This window comes from Bos taurus, chromosome 8, assembly GCF_002263795.3.
Source record: "Bos taurus isolate L1 Dominette 01449 registration number 42190680 breed Hereford chromosome 8, ARS-UCD2.0, whole genome shotgun sequence".
Taxonomy (NCBI): domain Eukaryota; kingdom Metazoa; phylum Chordata; class Mammalia; order Artiodactyla; family Bovidae; genus Bos; species Bos taurus.
The window spans coordinates 91,219,749-91,245,261 of NC_037335.1; the positions used below are offsets into that span (position 1 = coordinate 91,219,749).

Here is a 25,513-nt window from a genome sequence, read left to right on the forward strand (position 1 = left end):
CTTACTTGGAAATTCTTGCTGAGCACTTCTTATGGGCACTGTTTTAAGCATCTCATTTATTCTCATAAGAAGCCTATGAGAAGTACTATTATTAAATCCATTTTATATCTGAAAACAATTAAGGAACAATTAACTTGTACCCAAGGTTAGCAAAGCTTTAAATAGGTGGCAAAACTTGAAAAGCAAGCAGACTGTTTACAGAACTCATGTTCTCAACCATTATGCAATATTGTCTCTGCATAGATTGGAAAGCCAAGAAAATCCACTGGAAGATGATTAGAAATGGTACAGACTTTCAGAATGTGTTTGGGGGCAGAATTAGTATGCAAAAATAATATACGCTATGATCTGTGTGTGTGCTCACTCAGTCATGTCTGACTCTGTGACCCCACGGACTGTAGCCCACCAGGCTTTTCTGTCCATGGAATTTTCCAGGCAAGAATCCTGGAGTGGGTTGCCATTTCTTGCTCCAGGGAATCTTCCCAACTCAGGGATTGAACCCAGGTCTCCAGCATTGCAGGCAGAGTCTCTCTACCATCTGAGCCACCAGGGAAGCTCTGTTTCTTGAATCTTCTGCATTGGCAGGGGATTCTTTTTACCACTGTGCCACCTGGGAAGCCCTATGCTATGTTACACACTACATAATCATATATATATGATTTCACATAATCATATATGCTTTCATATAATCAGACTATTACTAATCAATGGGATAAAACATCTCAGTCAAAATGGTCTAAAAAATAAACCAGAAATATCTAGAATAAACTTAAAAAATATGTAGAATATACACTTCTATAAAATCCCACTGAAGGACACTGTAAAAGTCTAATAAATGGATAAAAGTAACATCTTCTCTGCTGAGAACCCTCACTAATAAAAGAGGAGATGGAGGTCTCTTGCTCCAAAATCAATCTCTACATTTAAGATAACATCAATTCAATTTTCTTTGAGAGAGTGAGCCAGTACAGTAAATGGCACTTTTATATAAATTGGTGTGACCTTAGAGAGAAAGTTTGGATGGTATCTACAAAAATTTTATATGTGTATCTCCTTTGACATAGAAATTCTACTTCTAGCAATCTACTCTGCAGAAATGCCAACACATGCTACCAAACATAGACAAGGAATGTTCATAGAAATTTTGCTTGAAAGTAAGAAAGAGAGGGAGAAAGATGGGGAGAGGAATAGATGGAGGGCAGGGCATCAAGATGGCTAGACAAACTACAGGAAAGGATAGACAAACTACAGGGAAAGGAAATGGCCAACAACAGGGAACAATGTTTAGATAATTACACATGAGGATGATATGGACACATTAAAAAGAAAAAGAAGGGTTTAAATATACTGACATTTAAAAAGCTTTACCTAAATCCCTGCTGTGGAATGAATGTTTGTGTCCCTCATCCCCAAATTCATAATCAAAATCTGAATACCTGATGTGATGATGTTTGGAGATGGGGTCTTTGGGAGATATTAAGGTCATGCCCCTGGAACTCTTTTACTGGGACTAGTGCCCTTATTAGAAGAGACAGAAGACAGCTTGCTTTCTCTCTCCTCTGCCAGTGAGTACAAATCAGGAAGGCAGCCATCCATAAACCAGGCAAAGGGCCACTTATCAGAACCCAACTACTCTGGCACCCACCCTAATCTCTGACTTCAGACTCCAGAACTGTGGGACATGCATGTTCTGCTTAAGCCGCCCAGTTTATGGTAATTCATTGTATTGAACAAAGCAGTTTGAAAGTCTCTAATTGAAAAATGTAAACTATGTCAGTGCAAATTGTAGAAAAGGGTACATGGTATGATCATTTTATTTTTAATGTGGAGTATAATTTAGTGAAGGAGAGATGAAAGTATGAGGGATGGAGGGTTCCACTCTTGCTTTCTACCCTTCTGAAAGCACATGCATTACTTCTATGATCATAGTTAAAAGTTTAATTCAACCAATACTGAGTCTTGTACCAGGCACTGGGGTAGTGAATGTGCCACTCAGGGGACTTACTCTCAGGACCCTAATTATCAAAGATCCTATAGGAATCCAAAGATGATTTGTTCCTTTTGGTGGAGCAGAGACAGGATGGATAATTTGACCAAAGTGTGGGGGTTCCCATGTGGCTTGGTGGTAAAGAACTCTCCTGACAATGCAGGAAATGCAGGAGACTTGAATTTGATGCCTGGGTAGGGAAGATGCCCTGGAGGAGGAAATGGCAACCCACTCCAGTATTCTTGCTTGGGAAATTCCATGAACAGAAGAGCCTGGCGGGCTACAGTCTGTTAGGTAGGTAGGGAAAAGGAGTCCAAAATGGCGGTGGCTAAAAGACAAGGAAGGTCCGAGGACCAGAGTGAAGACTTCAGGCAGAACAAACAGAACAAACAGCACTCCTGGCTAAGCCCAATTTGCATAGGGCAGGCCCAGGTGGAGGAAAAAACATGTAAAAGGAGGAGCCAAAGCGCTCTCTCTCGGACTCTCTCTCCCGCGCGCGTGCGCTCTTTTCTCTCTCTCTCTTTCTCTCTCTCACTCTCCTGCTATCTTCTAAATAAAATAGAGCTGTAACACTGATTTGCCTAAGAACTGTAGCACGGTTTGTCCAAGACCTGAGAGCTGTGACGCGCCGAGGGCTTTAATGTCCGTTGCTCCAAATCTTTGTTGTGACGAGGACATCTATGGTGCCGTGACTCGGATTTAACCTGGCTGACACAACCTCTACGTGGAAGAGGCCAAGCACAACAGGAGCCCAGCTCAGCGAAGCTCCCGTGCTAGAAGCGGAAGGCGAAGAAACCCAGTGCAGGGGAAGCCCCATCGTGCTGGAAACCAGGACAGCGAAAAACAAACTCAGCAGAAAGCTCACACGGCCCAGTCTCAGATTCCAGAAGACCTCCGGTTAAGGTAAGAGGTCCTCGCTCCTATGGCCGGAGGGACCTTTACAATCTCTCATTTCTTGTTTCCTCGAACCTCCCACGAACAGGCGGGCAGCAGGGGCACAATTGAGGGACTCTGGAGAGCCTACTCCTCAGCATGTCCCAAAGGCGCTATCTGCTGAGCCCCAGTAGCTGTTACCCAAGCTGGTGGGGGTTCTTCTGTCCTTTCTCTTCTCTGTGCCAAAGATTAGACCAATGAAACTGTGAGCACCGGTCAGATATTTAGCAAATTTTCCAGCGGGCTATGAAGGGGATTCCTTGGCATGTTTTTCCCACTGCTTTTTCCTCCTGTCCTTCAGCTCTCTCCCGGGACTCAAGCCCGGCCAAAACTAGTGAAACTCAGGCTCTGATGTCTCATTGCAAAAATTCATTGAGAGACAAAGCGATAAGAGGTAGATTTGTTAGGATCCAGAGAGAAGCCACTCTTCAGGATGTGAACCATTGCCGAGGGCAAGGGCTGCGGCCATGGAATTAGGCCTGGCTAGGTTTTGTGAGGGGATGGAATTCATATGCTAATGAGTGAGAGGATCATCCCAGCCTTTGGGGAACCACCCACTTCTCCCTCTTCTGACCTTGTGCCTTGGAGATGTCTTGCCACCGCTGGGTGTGTCTGTTGGCTTATAGATTGGGGATTAAGGTTTACTTGAATTTGACTTGTCATCTTGGACCCAATTGATTTTAATTGGTTTACATTATACCCTTGTGCTATGTCATTCTTTCAAAGATTGTGCTCTGCCCCCTTCCCTCCTGTTTCATGCTCTTTTCCTGAGCCCCATCCAGGCCCACAAGGTTTCTCTAGAGAGACAACCAGAAAATAGTTGGCCTTGGAAGGGAAATACTCTATAATATCCAACCCCCTAATTCTACCCAGCACTGGTCACACTGGAGATCTTGGGGACGCCCAAAGTCCAGTCCGGGGGGTCCCAGGAGGTCATCACGCCTTGACCTGCCTAGGGATCAGTCTTCGAAAAGTTGTCACGCCTCAACCTGTTCGGGGATCCTTTAGTCCCAGGGGTCCCAGGAGGTCGTCACACTTCGACCTGCCCAGGGACCCAATTCTCGGGAGGCCGTCACGCCTCGACCTGCCCGGGGATTTGATCTCTAGGAGGCTGTCACACCTCAGTCTGCCTGGGGATCTGCACCCTGACCCGGGGATGCCTGGCTCTCAGGTTGCAACAGTTCTGGGTAAGATGAACTTATATCATATCTATTCCTGTCCACGGTGGGCAAACTAGCAATGAGTTACAAATCTCTTAATTCTACCCAGCATTGGTCACACTGGAGATCTTGGGGAAGCCCAAACTCCAGTCCGGGGGGTCCCAGGAGGTCATCACACCTTGACCTGCCTAGGGATCCGTCTTCGAGAGGTTGTCACGCCTCAACCTGCTCGGGGATCCTCTAGTCCCGGGGGTCCCAGGAGGCCGTCACGCCTTGACCTGCCCGGGGATTCGATCTCTAGGAGGCTGTCATGCCTCAGCCTGCCCGGGGATCTGCACCCTGACCCAGGGACGCCTGGCTCTCAGGTTGCAACCGTTCTGGGTAGGATAAGCTTCAGAAAGACTCACCTCTAAGGAAGTCTACCTATGGAAACATAAAGAAGCCTATTACTTGTGGGACTGTGCCCAGGTCTCAGCAATAACTCAGGAGCCCAATGAGAACCCCATTGCCTTTCTGGAGAGGCTAAAAGAGGCACTCCAAAAGTTTACCAACCTGGACTTAGACTCTTACAAGAGACGGGTGATTTTAAAGAACAAATTCTTGTCCCAATGTGCATCAGATATCAGAATTAAGTTACAGCAGCTACAACAGCAGGACCCTGCTGCCTCTTTAGATGAGATGGTCCAGACAGCCACCAATACCTTTTATAACAGGGAACAGGAGAAGGAGGCCAAGGCCCAGGAGGAGGAGAGAAAGAAAGAGACAAGGCATGCCCAGATGCTGGCCGCCCTCCAGAGAAGCCCTATGGCACACCCGGAGTCCTTGAGGGACAAGGCACGAGACAGATGCCCGATCTGTAGACAGGTGGGGCATTGGGCCAAAGAGTGTCCAAATCGTGACAAGTCTCCTAGAACGGCTTGCCACAAATGCCATCAACTGGGACATTGGGCGGCACTCTGCCCTTGGGACCCAAGAGCCTCAAGGTCAAGCGCCAAGCCTACCCTCACGATGGTTCAAGAGGACTGAAGCGGCCCGCTCCAGCCAGCCCGCCTGTCACAGATAACCATCACAGGGCTGGAGCCAAGGGTGCAACTAGATGTGGCAGGTAGGTCCGAGAATTTCTTGGTTGACACAGGGGCTACCTACTCTGTCTTGATCTCCTACTCCGGAGCCTTCTCCTCCCAAACCTGTACCATTTTGGGTGCTACAGGAAAAGCAACTACTAAAAGATTCACCCGAGCACTTCTTTGTTGCTGGGATGGACAAATATTTTCCCACCAGTTTCTGGTGGTCCCTGAGTGTCCTACCCCCTTATTGGGAAGAGATATACTCACTAAACTGGGGACCACCCTTGTGATGGAAAGTTTTTCAGCTGCTAGAGCTCTACAGCTCCTGGTTACTACTGAAGAACCCATTACACCTTAAATAGAGAGGGACCAAAAACTATGGGAAGACAAAATTAACCCCCAGGTGTGGGACTAGGGGATTCCTGGACGAGCCCACCAAGCTGAACCGGTCATCATTGTCCTCCGAGATCCCACTCGGTTTCCTAACCAGAAACAATATCCTCTCAAAAGAAAGGCTCGGGAGGGACTACAGCCTTTAATAAATAAATTCCTTGCTTGTGGGCTACTGGTCCCTACCAGTTCGCCATGTAACACCCCAATCCTTTCAGTAAAGAAAAAAGACAGAACCTGGCAAATGGTTCAAGATCTCCGGATCATAAATGAAGCTGTAGTTCCCCTCCATCCCACAGTACCCAATCCCTATTTAATCTTGGGAGAAATCCCACCCAGTGCCAAATGGTTTACTGTCTTGGATCTCAAAGATGCATTTTTTTTAACATACCACTGGCTAAAGAATCCCAATACCTTTTTGCCTTTGAGTGGGAGGCCCCAGGAGAAAAACACCAACAGATGACTTGGACAGTATTACCTCAGGGTTTCAGAGATAGCCCCCACCTGTTTGGACAGGCCCTTAGCCGGGATCTCCTAGATCTGGACCTGGGACCTAATGGGAAAATATTGCAAATACGTAGATGACCTACTAATCTGCTCTCCAGATGAGAAAAGCGCCCAACAACATGCAATTCAGGTTCTAAACTTCTTGGCAGAAAGGGGATATAAAGTCTCCCATGCTAAGGCACAGATGGTCGAGACAAAGGTCACTTACCTGGGAGTTCAGATTACACACGGGTCCAGGAGGCTATCCTCTGATTGGGTACAAGGAATTCTGCAGTTGCCCTCCCCCAAGACTCAAAAACAATTGCGAGCTTTCCTGGGGCTAACTGGTTATTGTAGAATCTGGATACCCAATTATGGTCTAATTGCCCAGCCCTTATATGAAAGCTTAAAGGGACGAGATGATTCAATCCCACTGATGTTGGGAACTCCTCAAAAGGAGGCAGAGGCTACACTAAAACAGGCCTTAATTCAGGCACCTGCCTTGAGACCCAGAAAAAGCATTCCAACTTTATGTATATGAAAGAGAGGGAATAGCCTTGGGAGTGTTAACTCAAAGGTTGGGATCTGAGCCCCAGCCTGTAGCTTACTTATCCAGGAGGCTCAATCCAACTTCCCGAGGTTGGCCGCCCTGCCTTCGAAATCTTGCAGCTATTGCAATCATGATAGAAGATGCTTTAAAACTCTCCTTTGGGGGCAAGCTAACTATTTTTACCAGCCACCAAGTAAAACAACTCCTAAATGGGAGGGGCCACTTATGGATGTCTGATCAAAGAATCCTCAGATATCAAGTAATGATGATGGAAAGTCCAGGCCTCACTATATCCCCTTGTGAGGTTCTTAACCCAGCCCACCTCCTCCCTACCCCCGAGGGCTCTCTCCCCTTTCACTCTTGTCTAGAAACCTTGGACCACTGGACAAAACCCCAAGAGGGATTGTCAGAAGATCCTCTGACCAATCCTGAGGAAATCTGGTACACTGATGGAAGCAGCTTTGTCTTGGATGGAAAAAGAAGAGCCGGGTATGCAGTGGTCTCCAATTTTGAGACCATAGAGGCTAAGCCTCTGCCACCAGGTACTTCAGCCCAATTAGCTGAGCTCATAGCCCTGACTCGAGCTTTAGAGCTGGGAAAAAGAAAAAGAATAGCCATTTACACTGACTCCAAGTATGCCTTTCTGGTGCTACATGCACCTGCGGCTGTTTGGAAAGAAAGGGGCCACTTGACCACCCAAGGGTCCCCAATCAAATATGGTGATCAGATTCTTCAACTCTTGCAGTCCATCTGCCCACTGAGGTTTCAGTCTCCCACTGTAAAGGACACCAAAAAGGAAACATGGAAGTGGCACGAGGGAACCAAGCAGCTGATCAGGCAGCTAGGAGAGCAGCATTACAGAACCATGACCTAATAGGGATTGCCACCTTAGTTCCACAGACTAATTTGCCAGAAACTCCTTCATATACTGAAGGTGAGACTCTTAAAGCTAAGAGCGAGGGCTTTCAAGAAGATCATATGGGGTGGTTCCAAAAGGAGGGACTCCTTTTTCTGCCTGGAAACCTCCAATGGAAGTTGGTTAACTCCTTACATGTCACTACTCATTTAGGAGAAAAGGCCCTCCAAAGATTACTAGAAAGGTCCTTCAGAGGAACAGGCCTCCAAACAACTATAAGACAGGTGGTCTCCTCTTGTCCCACTTGCCAATTAAACAACCCTCAAGGAGCTCGAAGACCCCAGCTGGCCCAGCCCGTCCAGCGACGTGGGGCCTATCCAGGAGAGGACTGGCAGATGGACTTCACCCAGATGCCAATTTCTCAAGGGTATAAATACCTATTAGTCATGATAGATAGATTCACAGGATGGATTGAAGGCTTTCCCACCCGGACTGAGAAGGCTAAGGAGGTGGTAAAAAAACTGCTCCATGAAATCATTCCAAGATTTGGTCTGCCCAGGTCATTACAAAGTGACAATGGGACATCACTTACTTCTAAGGTCACAGAAGGGGTCTCGAAAACATTGGGCATTACTTATTATCTCCATTGTGCCTGGAGGCCTCAATCTTCAGGAAAAGTAGAAAGAGCCAATCAATTCTTAAAATCAGCGATAAAAAAGATAACCCAGGAGACCTCCCTGGGATGGAAGGAGGCTTTACCAATAGCTCTCCTCTGCACCCGCATTGCCCCTAAGGAACAGGTTGGTCTTAGTCCTTATGAGATGCTATATGGGAGACCTTTTGTTTATGTCAATGACCTCTTCCTAGATCCAGAGGTTCAGACCCTCCAGTCTTATACCATGGCCATTGGGCAATTCCAACAGGATATACGCTTGTGGGGTATGAACCAGGACCCAAAACACTCTAAAGAGTCACCACTATATGCTCCAGGAACTCAAGTCCTAATTAAAGTCTGGAAAGGTGGGTCCCCAAAGGCTCAACTCCATCCCACATGGAAGGGCCCCTACCCTGTAATACTTTCTACCCCCACAGCAGTCAAGGTACCAGGACATGACTCCTGGATTCACTACTCACGAGTCAAGCCATGGAAGAAAACAGAAGAGGACACTCAATACACCTGTGAGCCCCTGGGAGATCTCAGGTACCTATTCAGAACTACCAATGAGTGCCATTCTAATGAACACCCCCAAAACCTGGTTTCTGGGGATAAGATTTCTCAGGATAACTCTAAGGAGCCAACACCGCTTGACAGAGACTGTACTCCAAGACAGACAGGAGATAGATCTTCTGATCCCTGAACAAGGAGGGACTTGGGCTATCCTGGCAATGTGAATTTAAAATTGACCAATGTCCCTACTAGTCCTTGTTATGCTATATTGATGATGCTTATGATTATTCCATGTACTGTCAATTGTCTAACCTGTTTTGTCTCTGCCCAGGTCAACCAGCTACAACATGCAGTGCCAGTTCAACAAAGATATAAAACTACAGCTGACCACGGAAAATATCACACACCCTCGGACACCACTATAAGGACTCTGAGGCTTGAGACTAGCAAGAGGGGGAGGCCCAATACCCCTCGCCACCCCAGTTCAGTAGGAAGTAGCCAGAAAGACCTCAACGCCCCTATTCCCAAAGAATTGGGCCTCCCATCTCTTGAGGGGGGAATGTTAGGTAGGTAGAATAGGGAAAAGGAGTCCAAAATGGCGGTGGCTAAAAGACAAGGAAGGTCCGAGGACCAGAGTGAAGACTTCAGGCAGAACAAACAGAACAAACAGCACTCCTGGCTAAGCCCAATTTGCATAGGGCAGGCCCAGGTGGAGGAAAAAAACATATAAAAGGAGGAGCCAAAGCGCTTTCTCTCGGACTCTCTCTCCCGCGTGCGTGTGCTCTTTTCTCTCTCTCTCTCTCTCACTCTCCTGCTATCTTCTAAATAAAATAGAGCTGTAACACTGATTTGCCTAAGAACTGTAGCACGGTTTGTCCAAGACCTGAGAGCTGTGACGTGCCGAGGGCTTTAATGTCCGTTGCTCCAAATCTTTGTTGTGACGAGACAAAGAACCGAGGAACATACACTCGCGTGACAAGTCCATAGAGTTGAAAAGAGCTGGACACAACTGAGCGATGGAGCGTTCATGCAAACTATATCTTAATAAAACTGATTTTTTTTATTTATTTATTTTTTTTAAAAGCCAGGTGGATGATACTGGGTAACAACAAAGATATTAAATTTGTTATAAAACGAGTAATTAAAATAACATGGCCCTGGCACCGAAATATACCAATGCTAATGCTATGCTAAGTCACTTCAGTCGTGTCCGACTCTGTGTGACCCCATAGACGGCAGCCCACCAGGCTCCGCCATCCCTGGGATTCTCCAGGCAAGAATACTGGAGTGGGTTGCCATTTACTTCTCCAAAGCATGAAAGAGAAAAGTGAAAGTGAAGTCATGTCCGACTCTTTGTGACCCCATGGACTGCAGCCTACCAGGCTCCTCTGTCTATGGATTTTCCAGGCAAGAGTACTCGAGTGGGGTGCCATTGCCTTCTCCGGAAATATACCAATAGACACATGCAAAAATCTGCAGACATAAATATATAATAATTTAATGTACCATAATTGTAGCAGTCCAAATCAGGCATAAAAAATGAACTTAGCTTTGCAGCAACTGGCTACCATTTACAAAAAGTAATTAGCTCTCCACTTTACATCTTAAATTAGAATAAATGACACATTAAAATTTTTCAACAAAAGCTTAAAAATACCTGAAGAAAATATAGGTGAATATTTATACAAACTCGAGTTAGGAAAGGCCTTTCTCAGCAAGACTCTCAAGCAGAACCAAAAAGAAAAAGAATAGGACTGAATGGCCAAAGATGAAAAGCTGACCCCCCAAACAAACAAAAAAACATGTTGATGTATGGCAGAAACCAACACAATATTGTAATTATCTTTTAATTAAAAATAAAACTTAAAAAATTAGGCAAAAGACTGTGCAACACAGATGACAGAATTACTATCAGTACTTTAATGTGTAATATACAACAAGCACTTAAAACTCATGAACAGAAAGACACTCTGACTGAAAGAGGTAAGAGAATTAATAGTTCACTCACACAAATGCAAAAGGCCAATACAGAGAGGAAAAAGCTGATTACCTCTGGATAATCAGACATACAAATTGAAATAATTTTTTTTTGCCCACCTTACTGGTTTAAATGTGTGCATGCAGAGAAATTTTTAAGATACCTAGGAAAACAACAATCTAGGAGATGAAGTTTTAAGTTATTTTCTTCTTTACATTTTTCTGTTTCTTGAATGTTTTGTAATAAGCTTATCCTTTTAAAAAAATTCGAATTTTAATAACGTTAAACAAACATGGTCTTATCTTCTCACCTAAAATATCTGGTGCCGGGCACTCTAGAAATGCATTCCTAAAAGCCAAATTCCCCTTAGAAGGTTTAGTTCTCTAGGGGAAACGCGCGCACGCCTACGCGCGCACACAAACGCCTGCAGGTTTTTGCTAATGGTCCGCATAGTGAGATCATCACTGGATCCGCCCTTGTGTCCCTTCACCTCCAGGGAGAACAAGAGACTAGCAGGGGCTGGCGGGGTTACACCCACCCTCCAATTCTCACCCTGGATACTGCGGGCGCAGTGCGGCAACTGGCAACGCCCGTACACAGAGACCAGGAAAAGGGCGAGGCGAGGCGGGGTGGTCCTAACTATCCCTCAAGGAAAGAGAATGGCAGCGGAGGACCAGTCTCGGATTTAGCGCCTGCCACCGACCGTGGGCAGTCCCCGCGGCGCTCCGGTCTCAGTTTCCCTACCCGTAGGAGGATACTAACAGTCTAAATCGCGGCGTTGCCTACCGGGCGTCCTGTCTTTCCCGGAGCTGGGAAGGACGCCTTCCTCTGCCCCGTTGACCTTCCTCGGTCTCGGGGCTGCGAGGTCGCCTGCAGAAACCCAACGCCGCAGCAGGGCGTTTGTCCGTGCTCTGGGCTGGCCCGAGGCGCGGGCAGATATAGCCGCGAGCGGGCGGCCATTAGGCGATCCACCCTTAGGGTGCTGGGCCCAGCCAGGCTAGGCAAGCAGCGGAATCTTACCTGGACTCGTACATGCCCGGCTCGCGCCTTTCCGTCGGCCTAGCGGCGCCAAGGCAACAGGCGAGGGGTAGGGAGGCGTCCTTGCTGCGACACGCAGTCATCCCTGCGCGGATGCCGGCCCAGGCCGTGCGGGGGACGCCCTTCTGCGGTCTCCACATTCCTCCCGCAGGAAGCAGCCGGCCCCATGAGCGGGGCCGCACTGAAGCAGCCCGCCAAAGCGCACCGCCGGGGGCACAGGCCTTCCCAGGCTCGCCAGCCCCTGCAACTGCTCTCCGCGTGCCGGCTGCAGCAACCCTAATCCATTTTCCCTCGCTCTGGAGACATCTCCCGGGTGGGCGCTCTGGTCATGATGCCAAAGGGGCAGAGCAGATCGTTCGCAGCGGGAACCTACCGGGTGAGAGCGGTCAGCTCGGTTCTCTGAGCACGCTGACGGCCACTGCCGAAGTCGCCTAGGCTGTCTGGCTCATGACCACGGAGGAGCCATCGCTGGACCTTGAGGCCTCGGAGGAGCGGCAGCCGCAGGATTTGGACGCGCGCGGAAGCCTCACCTCCCACGGCGCAGCTCTGGCGCGGTCCCCTCGCTCTGGCAGGCCATGTGACCTGCGAGCTGGGGAGCGACCGCAGCCCCCGAAAGCCAGCTTGAGGAAAAAAGGACGGCAAAAGGCGCCAACTGATGGGCAGAAAGGGAAAAGCAGGCTCCGCGCAAAGGAGGTTGAAATGCTGGGATTAAGTATCTGCACGGTTCACAGTCCCAGCTGGCCATTAAACGTGTTCTCTGTGGGAGATTGGTTTTTGCCAATAATAAAAATAATAGCGGACACCGCTTCCACCCCTAATCCCCACCGTACCCCCGTTATGCCAAAGATGCTCTATGAAAACTCCTCTTTCACTTTACTCCTGTACTTTGAGACTATTAGCCCAATTTTCTGTTTTATTGACTATGCCAAAGGCTTTGACTGTGTGGATCACAATAAACTGTGGAAAATTCTGAAAGAGACTGGAATACCAGACCACCTGACCTGCCTCTTGAGAAACCGGTATGCAGGTCAGGAAGCAACAGTTAGAACTGGACATGGAACAACAGACTGGTTCCAAATAGGAAAAGGAGTACGTCAAGGCTGTATATTGTCACCCTGTTTATTTAACTTATATGCAGAGTACATCATGAGAAACGCTGGGCTGGAAGAAGCACAAACTGGAATCAAGATTGCCGGGAGAAATATCAATGACCTCAGATATGCAGATGACACCACCCTTATGGCAGAAAGTGAAGAGGAACTCAAAAGCCTCTTGATGAAAGTGAAAGTGGAGAGTGAAAAAGTTGGCTTAAAGCTCAACATTCAGAAAACGAAGATCATGGCATCTGGTCGCATCACTTCATGGGAAATAGATGGGGAAACAGTGGAAACGGTGTCAGACTTTATTTTGGGGGGCTCCAAAATCACTGCAGATGGTAACTGCAGCCATGAAATTAAAAGATGCTTACTCCTTTGAAGGAAAGTTATGACCAACCTAGATAGCATATTCAAAAGCAGAGACATTACTTTGCCAACAAAGGTCCATCTAGTCAAGGCTGTGGTTTTTCCAGTGGTCATGTATGGATGTGAGAGTTGGACTGTGAAGAAAGCTGAGCGCCGAAGAATTGATGCTTTTGAACTGTGGTGTTGGAGAAGACGCTTGAGAGTCCCTTGGACTGCAAGGAGATCCAACCAGTCCATTCTAAAGGAGATCAGCCCTGGGATTTCTTTGGAAGGAATGATGCTAAAGCTGAAACTCCAGTACTTTGGCCACCTCATGCAAAGAGTTGACTCCTTGGAAAGGACTCTGATGCTGGGAGGGATTGGGGGCAGGAGGAGAAGGGGACGACAGAGGATGAGATGGCTGGATGGCATCACTGACTTGATGGACGTGAGTCTGGGTGAACTCCGGGAGTTGGTGATGGACAGGGAGGCCTGGCGTGCTGTGGTTCATGGAGTCGCAAAGAGTCGGACACGACTGAGCAACTGAACTGAACTAGCCCAATTTGCAAATGATGAAAGAAAATTTGAGAAGTAACTTACCAAATGCAATACTCTAAAAGCCAGAATATTTTTTCATTAACAACAAAAACCGAGAAAGGTTTGCTGTAATCAAATTACCCATCCATGAAAGCCTCGAGGCTTTCATGCATTGAGATCATTGCTGAGCTTCACCTCTTGAAAATCATTTACTCCATAGGCTACAAAAGTTTAATAAAAGATGGTATACATAACTAGGTGATAGCTGAATACAACTTAGTGTTTACTGTGAAGGCAGGAAGTGTTCATAGGGTATATCATAAATGCTAATTTAAATGGTACTGAAGATGTGATCTGTCATAATTTTGTAACTTTTGTTTCATTCATGTATCAAGAATGAAATGGTCATAAATCTAGGCACTTCTTAAAAGAGCAATGAGGTCTCAAGTCCACTCAGTCTCCAAAACAGTACTGCAGGATGTCCTTCCCTTCGCCCCACTCAGATGGCCTTCACTACCCATTGAAGCCCATTCATATAAATCTGTTCCTGCCTTCTGGGCTGCCCCCAAGTCACACACACATAAGTATGTGGCTTTTGTGAAAGGAATAGAATCCAGCATTATATTTCATTTGGGAGGCACACAGAGATTTACGTGCATTAATCAAGTGCTGTCTCTCAATGAACCAATGAACTAAAGCCCTTCATTAGAAAGCAATTACTTTGGGGCTTGAATGTTTTTCAGTCTTCTGGAAACATTTTTAAACACAAATGGTCCTGCAAGAGAGAACTCTGAAGACACATGAAAAAATGTGCGTGCTGTTGAAAGCCATCCCGGAAGAAGTGGAGCACAGGAAAGAAAAGTGGAATGACTCTAGAAAGGAAAAATATGGAGTTAAAAAGTGAAAGCCAGCTATATTCCACCCTGACCTTCTTCTTAGGGCTTCTACCACAACGTTTTACTGCCTTTTTCAGCTCCTAATTTTAATCGTTTGCCTTGCTAGGCCAGGCATTAGCAAACTACCATTCACTGCCTGTTTTTTTTGTGCTGCCCACAAGGTAAGAATGGTTTTTACAATATTAAATGGTTACAAATTAAAAGGAGACCATTTCAAGACATGTGAAAATCACATGAAATTCAAATGCCAGTGCTACTGACATATGATCATTCATTTAGATATTTTCTATGGTTATTATCATATAACAACAGAAGAGGTGAATAGAGACAGAGATCTTGTGACCCACCTAGTGTAAAAAAATCTGTTATCTGGTTTGCCAACACCTGCTCTACAAGGTCGGTTACGAGGAAAGCAGTAAAGCCAATGTGTGGTCATATGATTTCTGTAGAGCTTAACAATAAAACAGTCTTAGGCTGAGGAGGGCATTTCAAGATAAGACCATCTCACCCTCCCCCAGTGGAAAATTCCCAGCAGTTACAAGCAGTTGAAGTTCCAGGAAGCCCTAACCACCGTTGGGAAGAATATTAATCCAAGGGTGAACAGAGGGGACCATGAAAGAAGCCCAGTTTCTTTCCCCAGGTGCAGACCCCCGCTTGGTCTTGCCCACAACTCCCTTGCAGGGTACTCAATAAATCTTGTTTTCTACCCTCACTTCTGGCTCAGTAAATTTTTTTTTTTTTTTTAAATTTTATTTTATTTTTAAACTTTACATAATTGTATTAGTTTTGCCAAATATCAAAATGAATCCACCACAGGTATACATGTGTTCCCCATCCTGAACCCTCCTCCCTCCTCCCTCCCCATACCATCCCTCTGGGTCGTCCCAGTGCACCAGCCCCAAGCATCCAGTATCGTGCATTGAACCTGGACTGGCATCTCATTTCATACATGATATTTTACATGTTTCAATGCCATTCTCCCAGATCTTCCCACCCTCTCCCTCTCCCACAGAGTCCGTAAGACTGTTCTGTACATCAGTGTCTCTTTTGCTGTAGGCTCAGTAAATTCTTTTATCATCCATGTTGTTGGCACTGTTGGGCCCACCGCCACACCCCAAGGTAAGTTTTTTCTTGTGTTTGTTAGGATAGTTGAAACTAGATATTGAGTTCCATATATGGAGTTCCATCCATCCACCAGAGCATCCGTACATCCTCTGTTCTTAAAACCCATATTTATTGAAGAATTGTTCTGACATAGTTCCAACAGCATAGATGAGAAAAGATGAGAATTAGATGTGCATCCTGCTCTCGATTAGTCCGTCATTAGGAATGTCAGGATGTCTATATAAGACCACATCGGCTGAGAGGTGAATCTGGCACAAGAAAACAACTTAGGAAGTTATTGTCTCCTGAACCAAGTCCAGACTCCACCATCCAGACCTCTTTTATATGAGAAAGTTAAACAAAAATTTTAAAGTTGCTGTTATTTTGGAGTAATTTTAAAATTATGTATCATTAAACTTATTCCAATATAGATAATAAAGCAGCAGCAGCAGCTAAGTTGCTTCAGTCGTGTCTGACTTTGTGCGACCCCATAGACGGCAGCCCACCAGGCTCCTCCGTCCTTGGGATTCTCCAGGCAAGGATACTGGAACGGGTAATAAAGAGGATTACACAATTATCTGAAGTTGTTTCATACTCATTTTGTTAAAATCCTATAGTAAGTTTCTAATTTTATGTTTGGCAGTCTTCAGTTCACCCCTGAAGTACCTAGATAACAGTATCTGATGCACATTTCCTGAGTTGTTTTACAGATGCTAAAACTTCCACCAAACAGAAGTTAGCTACTAGATGAGCATAAGCACATAGCCCCCAGACCTGCTGAAGCCTGAGGATTGATAATGTTAACCCCTGAGACACTGCCCTGCTATTTCACCATCAACCAGAGAACTGCACGTCAGCTGGTCAAATAAATACCTCGTCACTCCCCTCCATCACCTTGCCTTTAAAAACGCTTTCTGAAACCCATTGGAGAGTTCAGATTTATTTGAGTTATTAGCTGCCCTGGACTCTTCGTATGGTATCTACAATAAATGCTGCATTTTCCTTCGCCACAACTTGGTGTCACTAGATTGGCTTTACTGTGTGTGGTGAGCAGACCCAAGTCTGGCGTGGTAACACAGGGACAGTGGGGGCCTGTGGATGAGAGGAGGCCACTGCAGTCTTGCCAGCGGTGCTCTCCCCTTGATCCCTGTCCTAGGCAATGTTGGCTGCACGAGGGCTTTCTGCTCTCCTTGCTGACCTCCTGGGGCCAACAGTAGCATTCCCCATAGTCACTTTTGGTTTGGTAAAGGGAAGTGGCCAGGCCCAAGAGCCAAGAGGCGAGACCAGGAAAAGGCCAAGAATGACAACCACCTGACAAAACAGAAAGATGCTTAATCCGAATTTAGGAAAGGACACCCAGGGATGCCCAAAAGGGAAAGGGCCCTAAGGTAGGTATACTCGACCAGTGACTTGACCTCTCCTGGTCAGTGCTAGTTTCTCTGAGGTAGGCTGGGGTGTCCTATAAGCTGCTTGCAAATCCAGAAGCCCCACTATTGGGACATCCTTTGAACTTCTGGAAAGATCAGGAAACACCCACTGCCCAAGCTCTCCTCCTAAAACTGCTTGGGAGGTGAACCTTCGATGATTCTTTATTGCCCAAGCTTTCAGGGCTCTTCTGGCATCAGCACAAAATGCCAGCTGCCCCAGAGATCTGGTACATCCCCTGTGGGACTCCCTCCTGCTTTTAGCTCTCACTCAGAAGTCCAAAAACTCCTTTTCAGCTGAAAGGAGGAAAGACTGCCCCCTCGCCCCACCCCCAGACAGCTATGTCACTTCCTAACAGGTCAACGTGGTCAGGAACTAAGGTGGCTAAGCTGCCATGGCCTGGAGACATTCTTATCTCCTGTGGGATAGTCTGAGGAGGGATTTACTCTCTCAAACATGGGTCATTATAAATTCAAGTAGGACTCTTAGTTATATCAGAGTCCATGACATTTGTACACCTCCTATTTTGGTCTTGTGAGGGACCCATTAACAATTTGGTCCTGGTTCAAAGTTTCCTGAACTATAAATCTTGGGTCAAATATTCTGGCATTTGCCTGCCAATAAGTCTCTCCAACTACCCCCTCAGTAGTTGGAAACAAATCCAAAATGGAATATCTAAGGAACAAAACACCCACCATGCCAAAGGATGGCCCATTAGGGTATATTGGGTATCACCCCATCACCCCCAAATATTTAATCTTCCTATGTTATACAGCCTGGCCCCAATATTGACTGGGAGATGAGGAAAGTTGGCCTGTCAATGGGTTGCTAAATTACAATGCTGTTTTACAGTTGTACTTGTTATGCCAGAGACAAAAGAAGTAGGGTAAAATTCCTTATGTCCGGTTTTTTAAAAGCCTTATATCAGAACAAAGTCCTTCAAAGGGGATGTGGGCTCTCCTCCACTGAGGTAATACCAGTTCCTGACCCTCCTCCTTAGGACCTTCTTGGTCTCTTCCCTACCTTCCTCCACCATGTAGAAAACATTCTCAATGCCAGCCCTGCTAAGGAGGCCTCTGACAAAAATACTGTAACCACTCCCAACCACCTAGCCAATAATGGATGTAAGGTGTGCCCTCCCGCCCCGCCGCCAAAAGGCTCAAATGACACCTACTAGGGTGACCTACATAGGCTTCATTCTCACAGAAGGTCAGAAAAGCCTATCCCAGGAAAAGAAAGAAGCCATTTGCAGCCTCACTCCTTCTAAAACCAGAAGACTGCTTAAGGGTTTTCCCCTGGGATGGCCTGGTTTTGCTGCATCTGGATCCCCAACCGAAAGGTTGTTGCTGAGCCATGAAAGATGCCGGGATTCTTGGCCTCTGGAAGAGAGGAATTCAATCCAGGGCCAGTGACGAGGCTTGATCGCTCAGAGCTTTTGTGTAAAAAAGTTTTATTAAAGTATAAAAGAGATACAGAAAGCTTCTGACTTAGACAACAGAAGGGGGCAGAAAGAGTGCACCTTTGCTAGTCTTTAGGAGTAAGTTGTATACCTATCAGGAAGCTGTTGAATAGAGAAAGGAAATGTCTCAGAACTCACAGACTAGCACCATGCCCCTCACCCACAACATGCATTTTGAGATAACACTGGCACAGGGTGAGTCATCCCAGCCATAAAACATGAAGAAACATGGACATGAATCTTGAAGAAAGGCAGGTTTCCAAGTAAATATATAGTTTCATTAACATAGATTAGGAGAACAATGTACGAGTAAGACATACTGGTTTGTTGAGTCCTTATCATTCTGAGTCTTAGGCGGAACCACCTTGAAGAGAGTCTAGGGTAAATACATAGTTCATTAACACAGCTTAAGAAAAGCATTTCCATAAGAAAAACAAATGGTTAGATCAAGGTCTGAGAAAAGTTAAGTTCAGGTGGAACCAGGTGTCATCATGGCAACATAGAATTTTCAGAGAAACCTTTTAATTTTGTATAGAGAAGGGAAAAAACCCGGCACTTGTCGTTTATTTCCTCCTGCCGCTTAAGAGAGAGATAAAAAATGTCTAACACTTGCAGCCTATTTCCTCCATTTAGAGACCCCTAGCCTTCCTTTCTACTACCGTCTCATCAATTCAGTTCAGTTGCTCAGTCGTGTCCGACTCTTGCGATCCCATGAACCGCAGCACGCCAGGCCTCCCTGTCCACCACCAACTCCCGGAGTCCACCCAAACCCATGTCCATCGAGTCGGTGATGCCATCCAACCATCTCAGCCTCTGTTGTCCCCTTCTTCTGCCCTCAATCTTTCCCAGCATCAAGGTCTTTTCCAATGAGTCAGCTCTTCACATCAGGTGGCCAAAGTACCACAGTTTCAGCTTCAATATCAGTCCTTCCAATGAACACCCAGGACTGATCTCCTTTAGGATGGACTGGTTGGACCTCCTTGCAGTCCAAGGGACTCTCAAGAGTCTTCCCCAACACCACAGTTCAATAGCATCAATTCTTTGGCGCTCAACTTTCTTTGGAGTCCAACTCTCACATTCGTACATGACCACTGGAAAAACCATAGCCTTGACTAGGTGGACCTTTGTTGGCAAAGTAATGTCTCTGCTTTTGAATATGCTATCTAGGTTGGTCATAACTTTCTTTCCAAGGAGTAGGCGTCTTTCAATTTCATTGCTGCAATCACCATCTGCAGTGATTTTGGAGCCCAGAAAAATAAAGTCAGCCACTGTTTCCACTGTTACCCCATCTATTTGCCATGAAGTTATGGGACTAGATGCCATGATCTTCGTTTTCTGAATGTTGAGCTTTAAGCCAACTTTTTCACTCTCCTCTTTCACTTTCATCAAGAGGCTCTTTAGTTCTTCACTTTCTGGCATAAGGGTGGTGTCATCTGCATATCTGAGGTTATTGATATTTCTCCTGGCAATCTTGATTCCAGCTTGTGCTTCCTCCACCCAGCATTTCTCATGATGTATTCTGCATATGGAAAGTTATGACCAACCTAGACAGCATATTAAAAAGCAGAGACATTACTTTGCCAACAAAGGTCCATCTAGTCAAGGTTTTTCCATCTAGTCAAGGTTTTTCTAGTGGTCACGTATGGATGTGAGAGTTGGGCTCTAAAGAAAGCTGAGAGCTGAAGAATTGATGTTTTTGAACTGTGGTGTTGGAGAAGACTCTTGAGAGTCCCTTCGACTGCAAGGAGATCCAACCAGTCTATCTTAAAGGAAATCAGTCCTGAATATTCATTGGAAGGGCTGATGCTGAAGCTGAAATGCCAACGCTTTGGCCACCTGATGGGAAGAACTGACTCACTAGAAAAGACCCTGAATCTGGGAAAGATTGAGGGCAGGAGGAGAAGGGGATGACAGAGGATCATATGGTTGGATGGCATCACCGACTCGATGGACATGGGTTTGGGTGGACTCTGGGAGTTGCTGATAGACAGGGAGGCCTGGCGTGCTGTGATTCATGGGGTCGCAAAGAGTCAGACATGACTGAGTGACTGAACTGAACTCTGCATATAAGTTAAATAAGCAGGGTGACAATATACAGCCTTGACGTACTCCTTTTCCTATTTGGAACCAATCTGTTGTTCCATGTCCAGTTCTAATGTTGCTTCCTGACCTGCATACAGGTTTCTCAAGAGGCAGGTCAGGTGGTCTGGTATTCCCATTTCTTTAAGAATTTTCCACACTTTATTGTGATCCACACAATCAAAGGCTTTGGTATAGTCAATAAAGCAGAAATAAGATGTTTTTCTGGAATTCTCTTGCTTTTTTGATGATCCAACAGATGTTGGCAATTTGATCTCTGGTTCCTCTGCCTTTTCTAAAACCAGCTTGAACATCTGGAAGTTCATGGTTCACATACTGTTGAAGCTTGGCTTGAAGAATTTTGAGCATTACTTTGCTAGCGTGTGAGATGAGTGCAATTGTGCAGTAGTTTGGGCATTCTTTGGTTTTACCTTTCTTAGGGGTTGGAATGAAAACTGACCTTTTCCAGTCCTGTGGCTACTGCTGAGTTTCCAAATTTGCTGGCATATTGAGTGCAGCACTTTCACAGCATCATCTTTCAGGATTTGAAAGAGCTCAACTGGAATTCCATCACCTCCACTAGTTTTGTTTGTAGTGGTACTTCCTACGACCCACTTGACTTCACATTCCAGGATATCTGACTCTAGGTGAGTGACACACCATCATAGTTATCTGGGTCATGAAGATCTTTTTTTATAGTTCTGTGAATTCTTCCCAGTTCTTTTTAATATCTTTTGTTTCTGTTAGGTCCATACCATTTCTGTCCTTTATTGAGCCAAACTTTGCATAAAATGTTCCCTTGGTATCTCTAACTTTCTTGAAGAGATCTCTAGTCTTTCCCATTCTATTTTTTTCCTCTATTTCTTTGCACTGATCACTGAGGAAGGCTTTCTTATTTCTCCTTGCTATTCTTTGGAACTTTGCATTCAAATTGGGTATATCTTCCCTTTTCTCCTTCCCTTTTCACTTCTCTTCTTTTCATAGCTATTTGTAAGGCCTCCTCATACAGCCATTTTGCTTTTTTGCATTTCTTTTTCTTGGGGATGGTCTTAATCCCTGTCTCCTGTACAATGTCATGAACCTCCATCCACAGTTCATCAGGCACTCTGTCTATCAGATATAGTCCCTTAAATCTATTTCTCACTTCCACTCTATAATCATAAGGGATTTGATTTAGGTCACACCTGAATAGTCTAGTGGTTTCCCCTACTTTCTTCAATTTAAGTCTGAATTTGGCAATAAGGAGCTCATGATCTGAGCCACAGACACCTTCCGGTCTTGTTTTTGCTGACTGTATAGAGCATCTTCATCTTTGTCTGCAAAGAATATAATCAATCTGATTTTGGTATGACCATCTATTGATGTCCATGTGTAGAGTCTTCTCTTGTGTTGTTGAAAGAGGGTGTTTGCTATGACCAATGCATTCTCTTAGCAGAACTCTATTAGCCTTTGCCCTGCTTCATTCTGTACTCCAAGGCCAAATTTGCCTGTTATTCCAGGTGTTTCTTGACTTCCTACTTTTGTATTCCAGTCCCCTATAATGAAAATGACATCGTTTTATGGTGTTAATTCTAGAAGGCCTTGTAGGTCTTCATAAAACTGTTGAACTTCAGCTTCTTCAGCATTACTGGTCAGGGCATAGACTTGGATTATCATGATATTGAATGGTTTGCCTTGGAAACAAACAGAGATCATTCTGTCCTTTTTGAGACTGCATCCAAGTACTGTATTTCAGACTCTTTTGTTGAGTTGACTATGATGGCTACTCCATTTCTTCTAAGGAAATCAACAGAAATTTGATTAAAGATTTATTGAGCATGGCCCCACCCACCAGAACAAGACCCTGTATCCCCCTAAGTCAGTCTATCCCATCAGGAAGCTTTCATAAGCCTCTTATCCTTCTTCATCAGAGGGCAGACAGACTGAAAACCACAATCACAGAAAACTAACCAATCTGATCACATGGACCACAGCCTTGTCTAACTCAGTGAAACTATGAGCCATGCTGTGTATGGCCACCCAAGATGGACAGGTCATGGTGGAGAGTTCTGAAAAAATGTGGTCCACTGGAGAAGGGAATGGCAAACCACTTCAGTTATTCCTGCCTTGAGAACCCCATGAACAGTATGAAAAGGCAAAAAAGATAGGACACTTAAAGATGAACTCCCCAGGTTGGTAGGTACCCAGTATGCTACTAGAGATCAGTGGAGAAATAACTCCAGAAAGAATGAAGAGACGGAGCCAAAGCAAAAACAACACCCAGTTGTGGATGTGACTGGTGATGGAAGCAAGGTCTGATGCTGTAAGAACAATATTGCATAGGAACCTGGAATGTCATGTCCATGAATCAAGGCAAACTGGAAGTGGTCAAATAGGAAATGGCAAGAGTGAACGTCAAAATTTTAGGAATCAGCCAACTAAAATGGACTGGAATGGGTGAATTTAACTCAGATGATCATTTTATCTACTACTATGGGCAAGAATCCATTCGAAGAAATGAAGTAGCCATCATGGTCAACAAGAGGCCAAAATGCGGTAGAGAGAAGCCTGTGGCTGCTGCTAAGTCGCTTCAGTCGTGTCCGACTCTGTGCGACCCCATAGACGGCAGCCCACCAGGCTCCCCTGTCCCTGGGATTCTCCAGGCAAGAACACTGGAGTGGGTTGCCATTTCCTTCTCCAATGCATGCAAGTGAAAAGTGAAAGTGAAGTCGCTCAGTCGTGTCCGACTCCTAGAGACCCCATGGACTGCAGCCTACGAGGCTCCTCCATCCATGGGATTTTCCAGGCAAGAGTACTGGAGTTGGGTGCCATTGCCTTCTCTGGAGAGAAGCCTAGAGAGCTATATTTAATGGGGTCTCAAAAGAGGCAGACGTGACTGAGCAACTAAATAGCAATTCTAAATTCTAGATGTTGTGTAGATGAATTATCAAAAACCTTTAGTATCTCAAGATTAATCTGGCCCTTAGGGAAAAAGGAGATATTGTCCTTGAATTTTTCTAAAACATCTCCCCCTATTAAATATACTGAGACATAAGGTACAAGGAGAAATTGAAGCAAGCCTTAGAAAAGGACAGGTTTCTCAGGTGGCTCAGTAGTAAAGAATCCACCTACCAGTGCAGAAGACACTGGATATGTTGGTTTGATCCCTGGGTTGGGAAAATGCCCTGGAGGAGGAAATGCCTGGAAAAATCCCAAGGACAGAGGAGCCTGGTAGTCTACAGTCCATGGGGTGGCAAAGAGTCAGACATGACTGAGCACGCACGCAGTGGGCACTGACCAAAGGACTATGTCAAAGGATAGACTTGCATACTTCCATAACATGGTTAGAAACCCCTACCATTTAAATTTTTTTAGGACTCTGAGGAAGTAGTATTGGCAGTCTCATTGCACAAGGAAGTCTTGTTGTTGCATTTGTCACAAGACATGGAAACATTTTATTTTCATAAGTATAGGAAAATTTGACCTGTAAGCTATTAAGACTGTTGCTTTAGCGAAATGCTATAAGCTTTTCATCAAAGACACAATGTATACTGTGTCCCAAGAAGTGCCTAGAACTTACCTGAACATGCTTGGTTTCCTTCTTTGCCCACATCCAGAAGCATCCCAGTTGCTCATCACCCTCATCATGGAAATGGTGTCATGGTAATCCCTATCACTTAATCTTGATATTCTTCCCATTTCATAAAAGAGAAAAAGCTCAAAAAGCAGATACTCTCCTGTCTTAAGTCCAAAAGTAGACATTCTAATCTATTTATGTTAAAGTAAAACTGGTCATAGCAAACGCCCTCTTCCAACAACACAAGAGAAGACTCTACACACGGACATCAATAGATGGTCAACACCGAAATCAGATTGATTATATTCTTTGCAGACAAAGATGGAGAAGCTCTATACAGTCAGCAAAAACAAGACCGGAAGCTAACTGTGGCTCAAATCATGAGCTCCTTATTGCCAAATTCAGACTTAAATTGAAGAAAGTAGGGAAAACCACTAGACCATTCAGGTATGACCTAAATCAAATCCCTTACGATTATATAGGGGAAGTGACATAGATTCAAGGGATTAGATCTGATAGACAGAGTGCCTGAAGAACTATGGACGGAGGTTCATGACATTGTACAGGAGGCAGTACTGAAGACCATTCCCAAGAAAAAGAAAGGCAAAAAGGCAAAATGATTGTCTGAGGAGGCCTTATGAAAAGAAGAGAAGCACAAGGCAAAGGAGAAAACGGAAGATATACCCATTTGAATGCAGAGTTCCAAACAATAGCAAGGAGAGATAAGAAAGCCTTCCTCAGTGATCAGTGCAAAGAAATAGAGGAAAATAATACAATGGGAAACACTAGAGATCTCTTCTGGAGAAGGAAATGGCAACCCAATCCAGTATTCTTGCCTAGATAATCCCACGGACAGAGGAGCCTAGCAGGGGTTGCAAGAGTCAGACACGACTTATTGACAAATGTCAAGAAAATTAGAGATACCAAAGGAACATTTCATGCAAAGATGGGCTCGATAAAGGACAGAAATGGTATGGACCTAACAGAAGCAGAAGATATTAAGAAGAGGTGGCAAGAATACACAGAAGAACTATACAAAAAAGATCTTCATGACCCAGATAACCATGATGGTGCGATCACTCACCTAGAGCCAGACATCCTGTAATGTGAGGTCAAGTGGGCCTTAGGAAGCATCACTACAAACAAAGCTAGTGGAGGTGATGGAATTCCAGTTGAGCTCTTTCAAATCCTAAAAGATGATGCTATGAAAGTGCTGCACTCAATATGCCAGCAAATGTGAAAAAACTCAGCAGTGGCCACAGGACTGGAAAAGGTCAGTTTTCATTCCAATCCCAAAGAAAGGCAATGCCAAAGAATGCTCAAGCTACTGCACAATTGCACTCATCTCACACGCTAGCAAAGTAATGCTCAAAATTCTCCAAGATTCAGGAGAATCAGGCTT

General features: G+C 45.3%; 2 protein-coding genes across 4 annotated transcripts in view; both read right to left on the reverse strand.

Moving 5' to 3' along the window:
* Nucleotides 1-12,180, reverse strand: part of ALDOB (aldolase, fructose-bisphosphate B) — an 89,130-nt gene extending 76,950 nt beyond the window's left edge. For both annotated transcript variants that reach the window (XM_024995697.2, XM_059889074.1), the window contains exon 1: nt 11,987-12,180. The gene's annotated coding sequence lies outside the window, so the exon portion shown is untranslated. The remainder of the gene's footprint in view (nt 1-11,986) is intronic.
* Nucleotides 1-12,180, reverse strand: part of PGAP4 (post-GPI attachment to proteins GalNAc transferase 4) — a 48,873-nt gene extending 36,693 nt beyond the window's left edge. Inside the window, exon 1 of one of the 2 annotated variants that reach the window (XM_024996009.2) lies at nt 11,987-12,180. The gene's annotated coding sequence lies outside the window, so the exon portion shown is untranslated. 2 annotated transcript variants of the gene reach the window in all.
* Nucleotides 12,181-25,513: the final 13,333 nt, after the last annotated feature.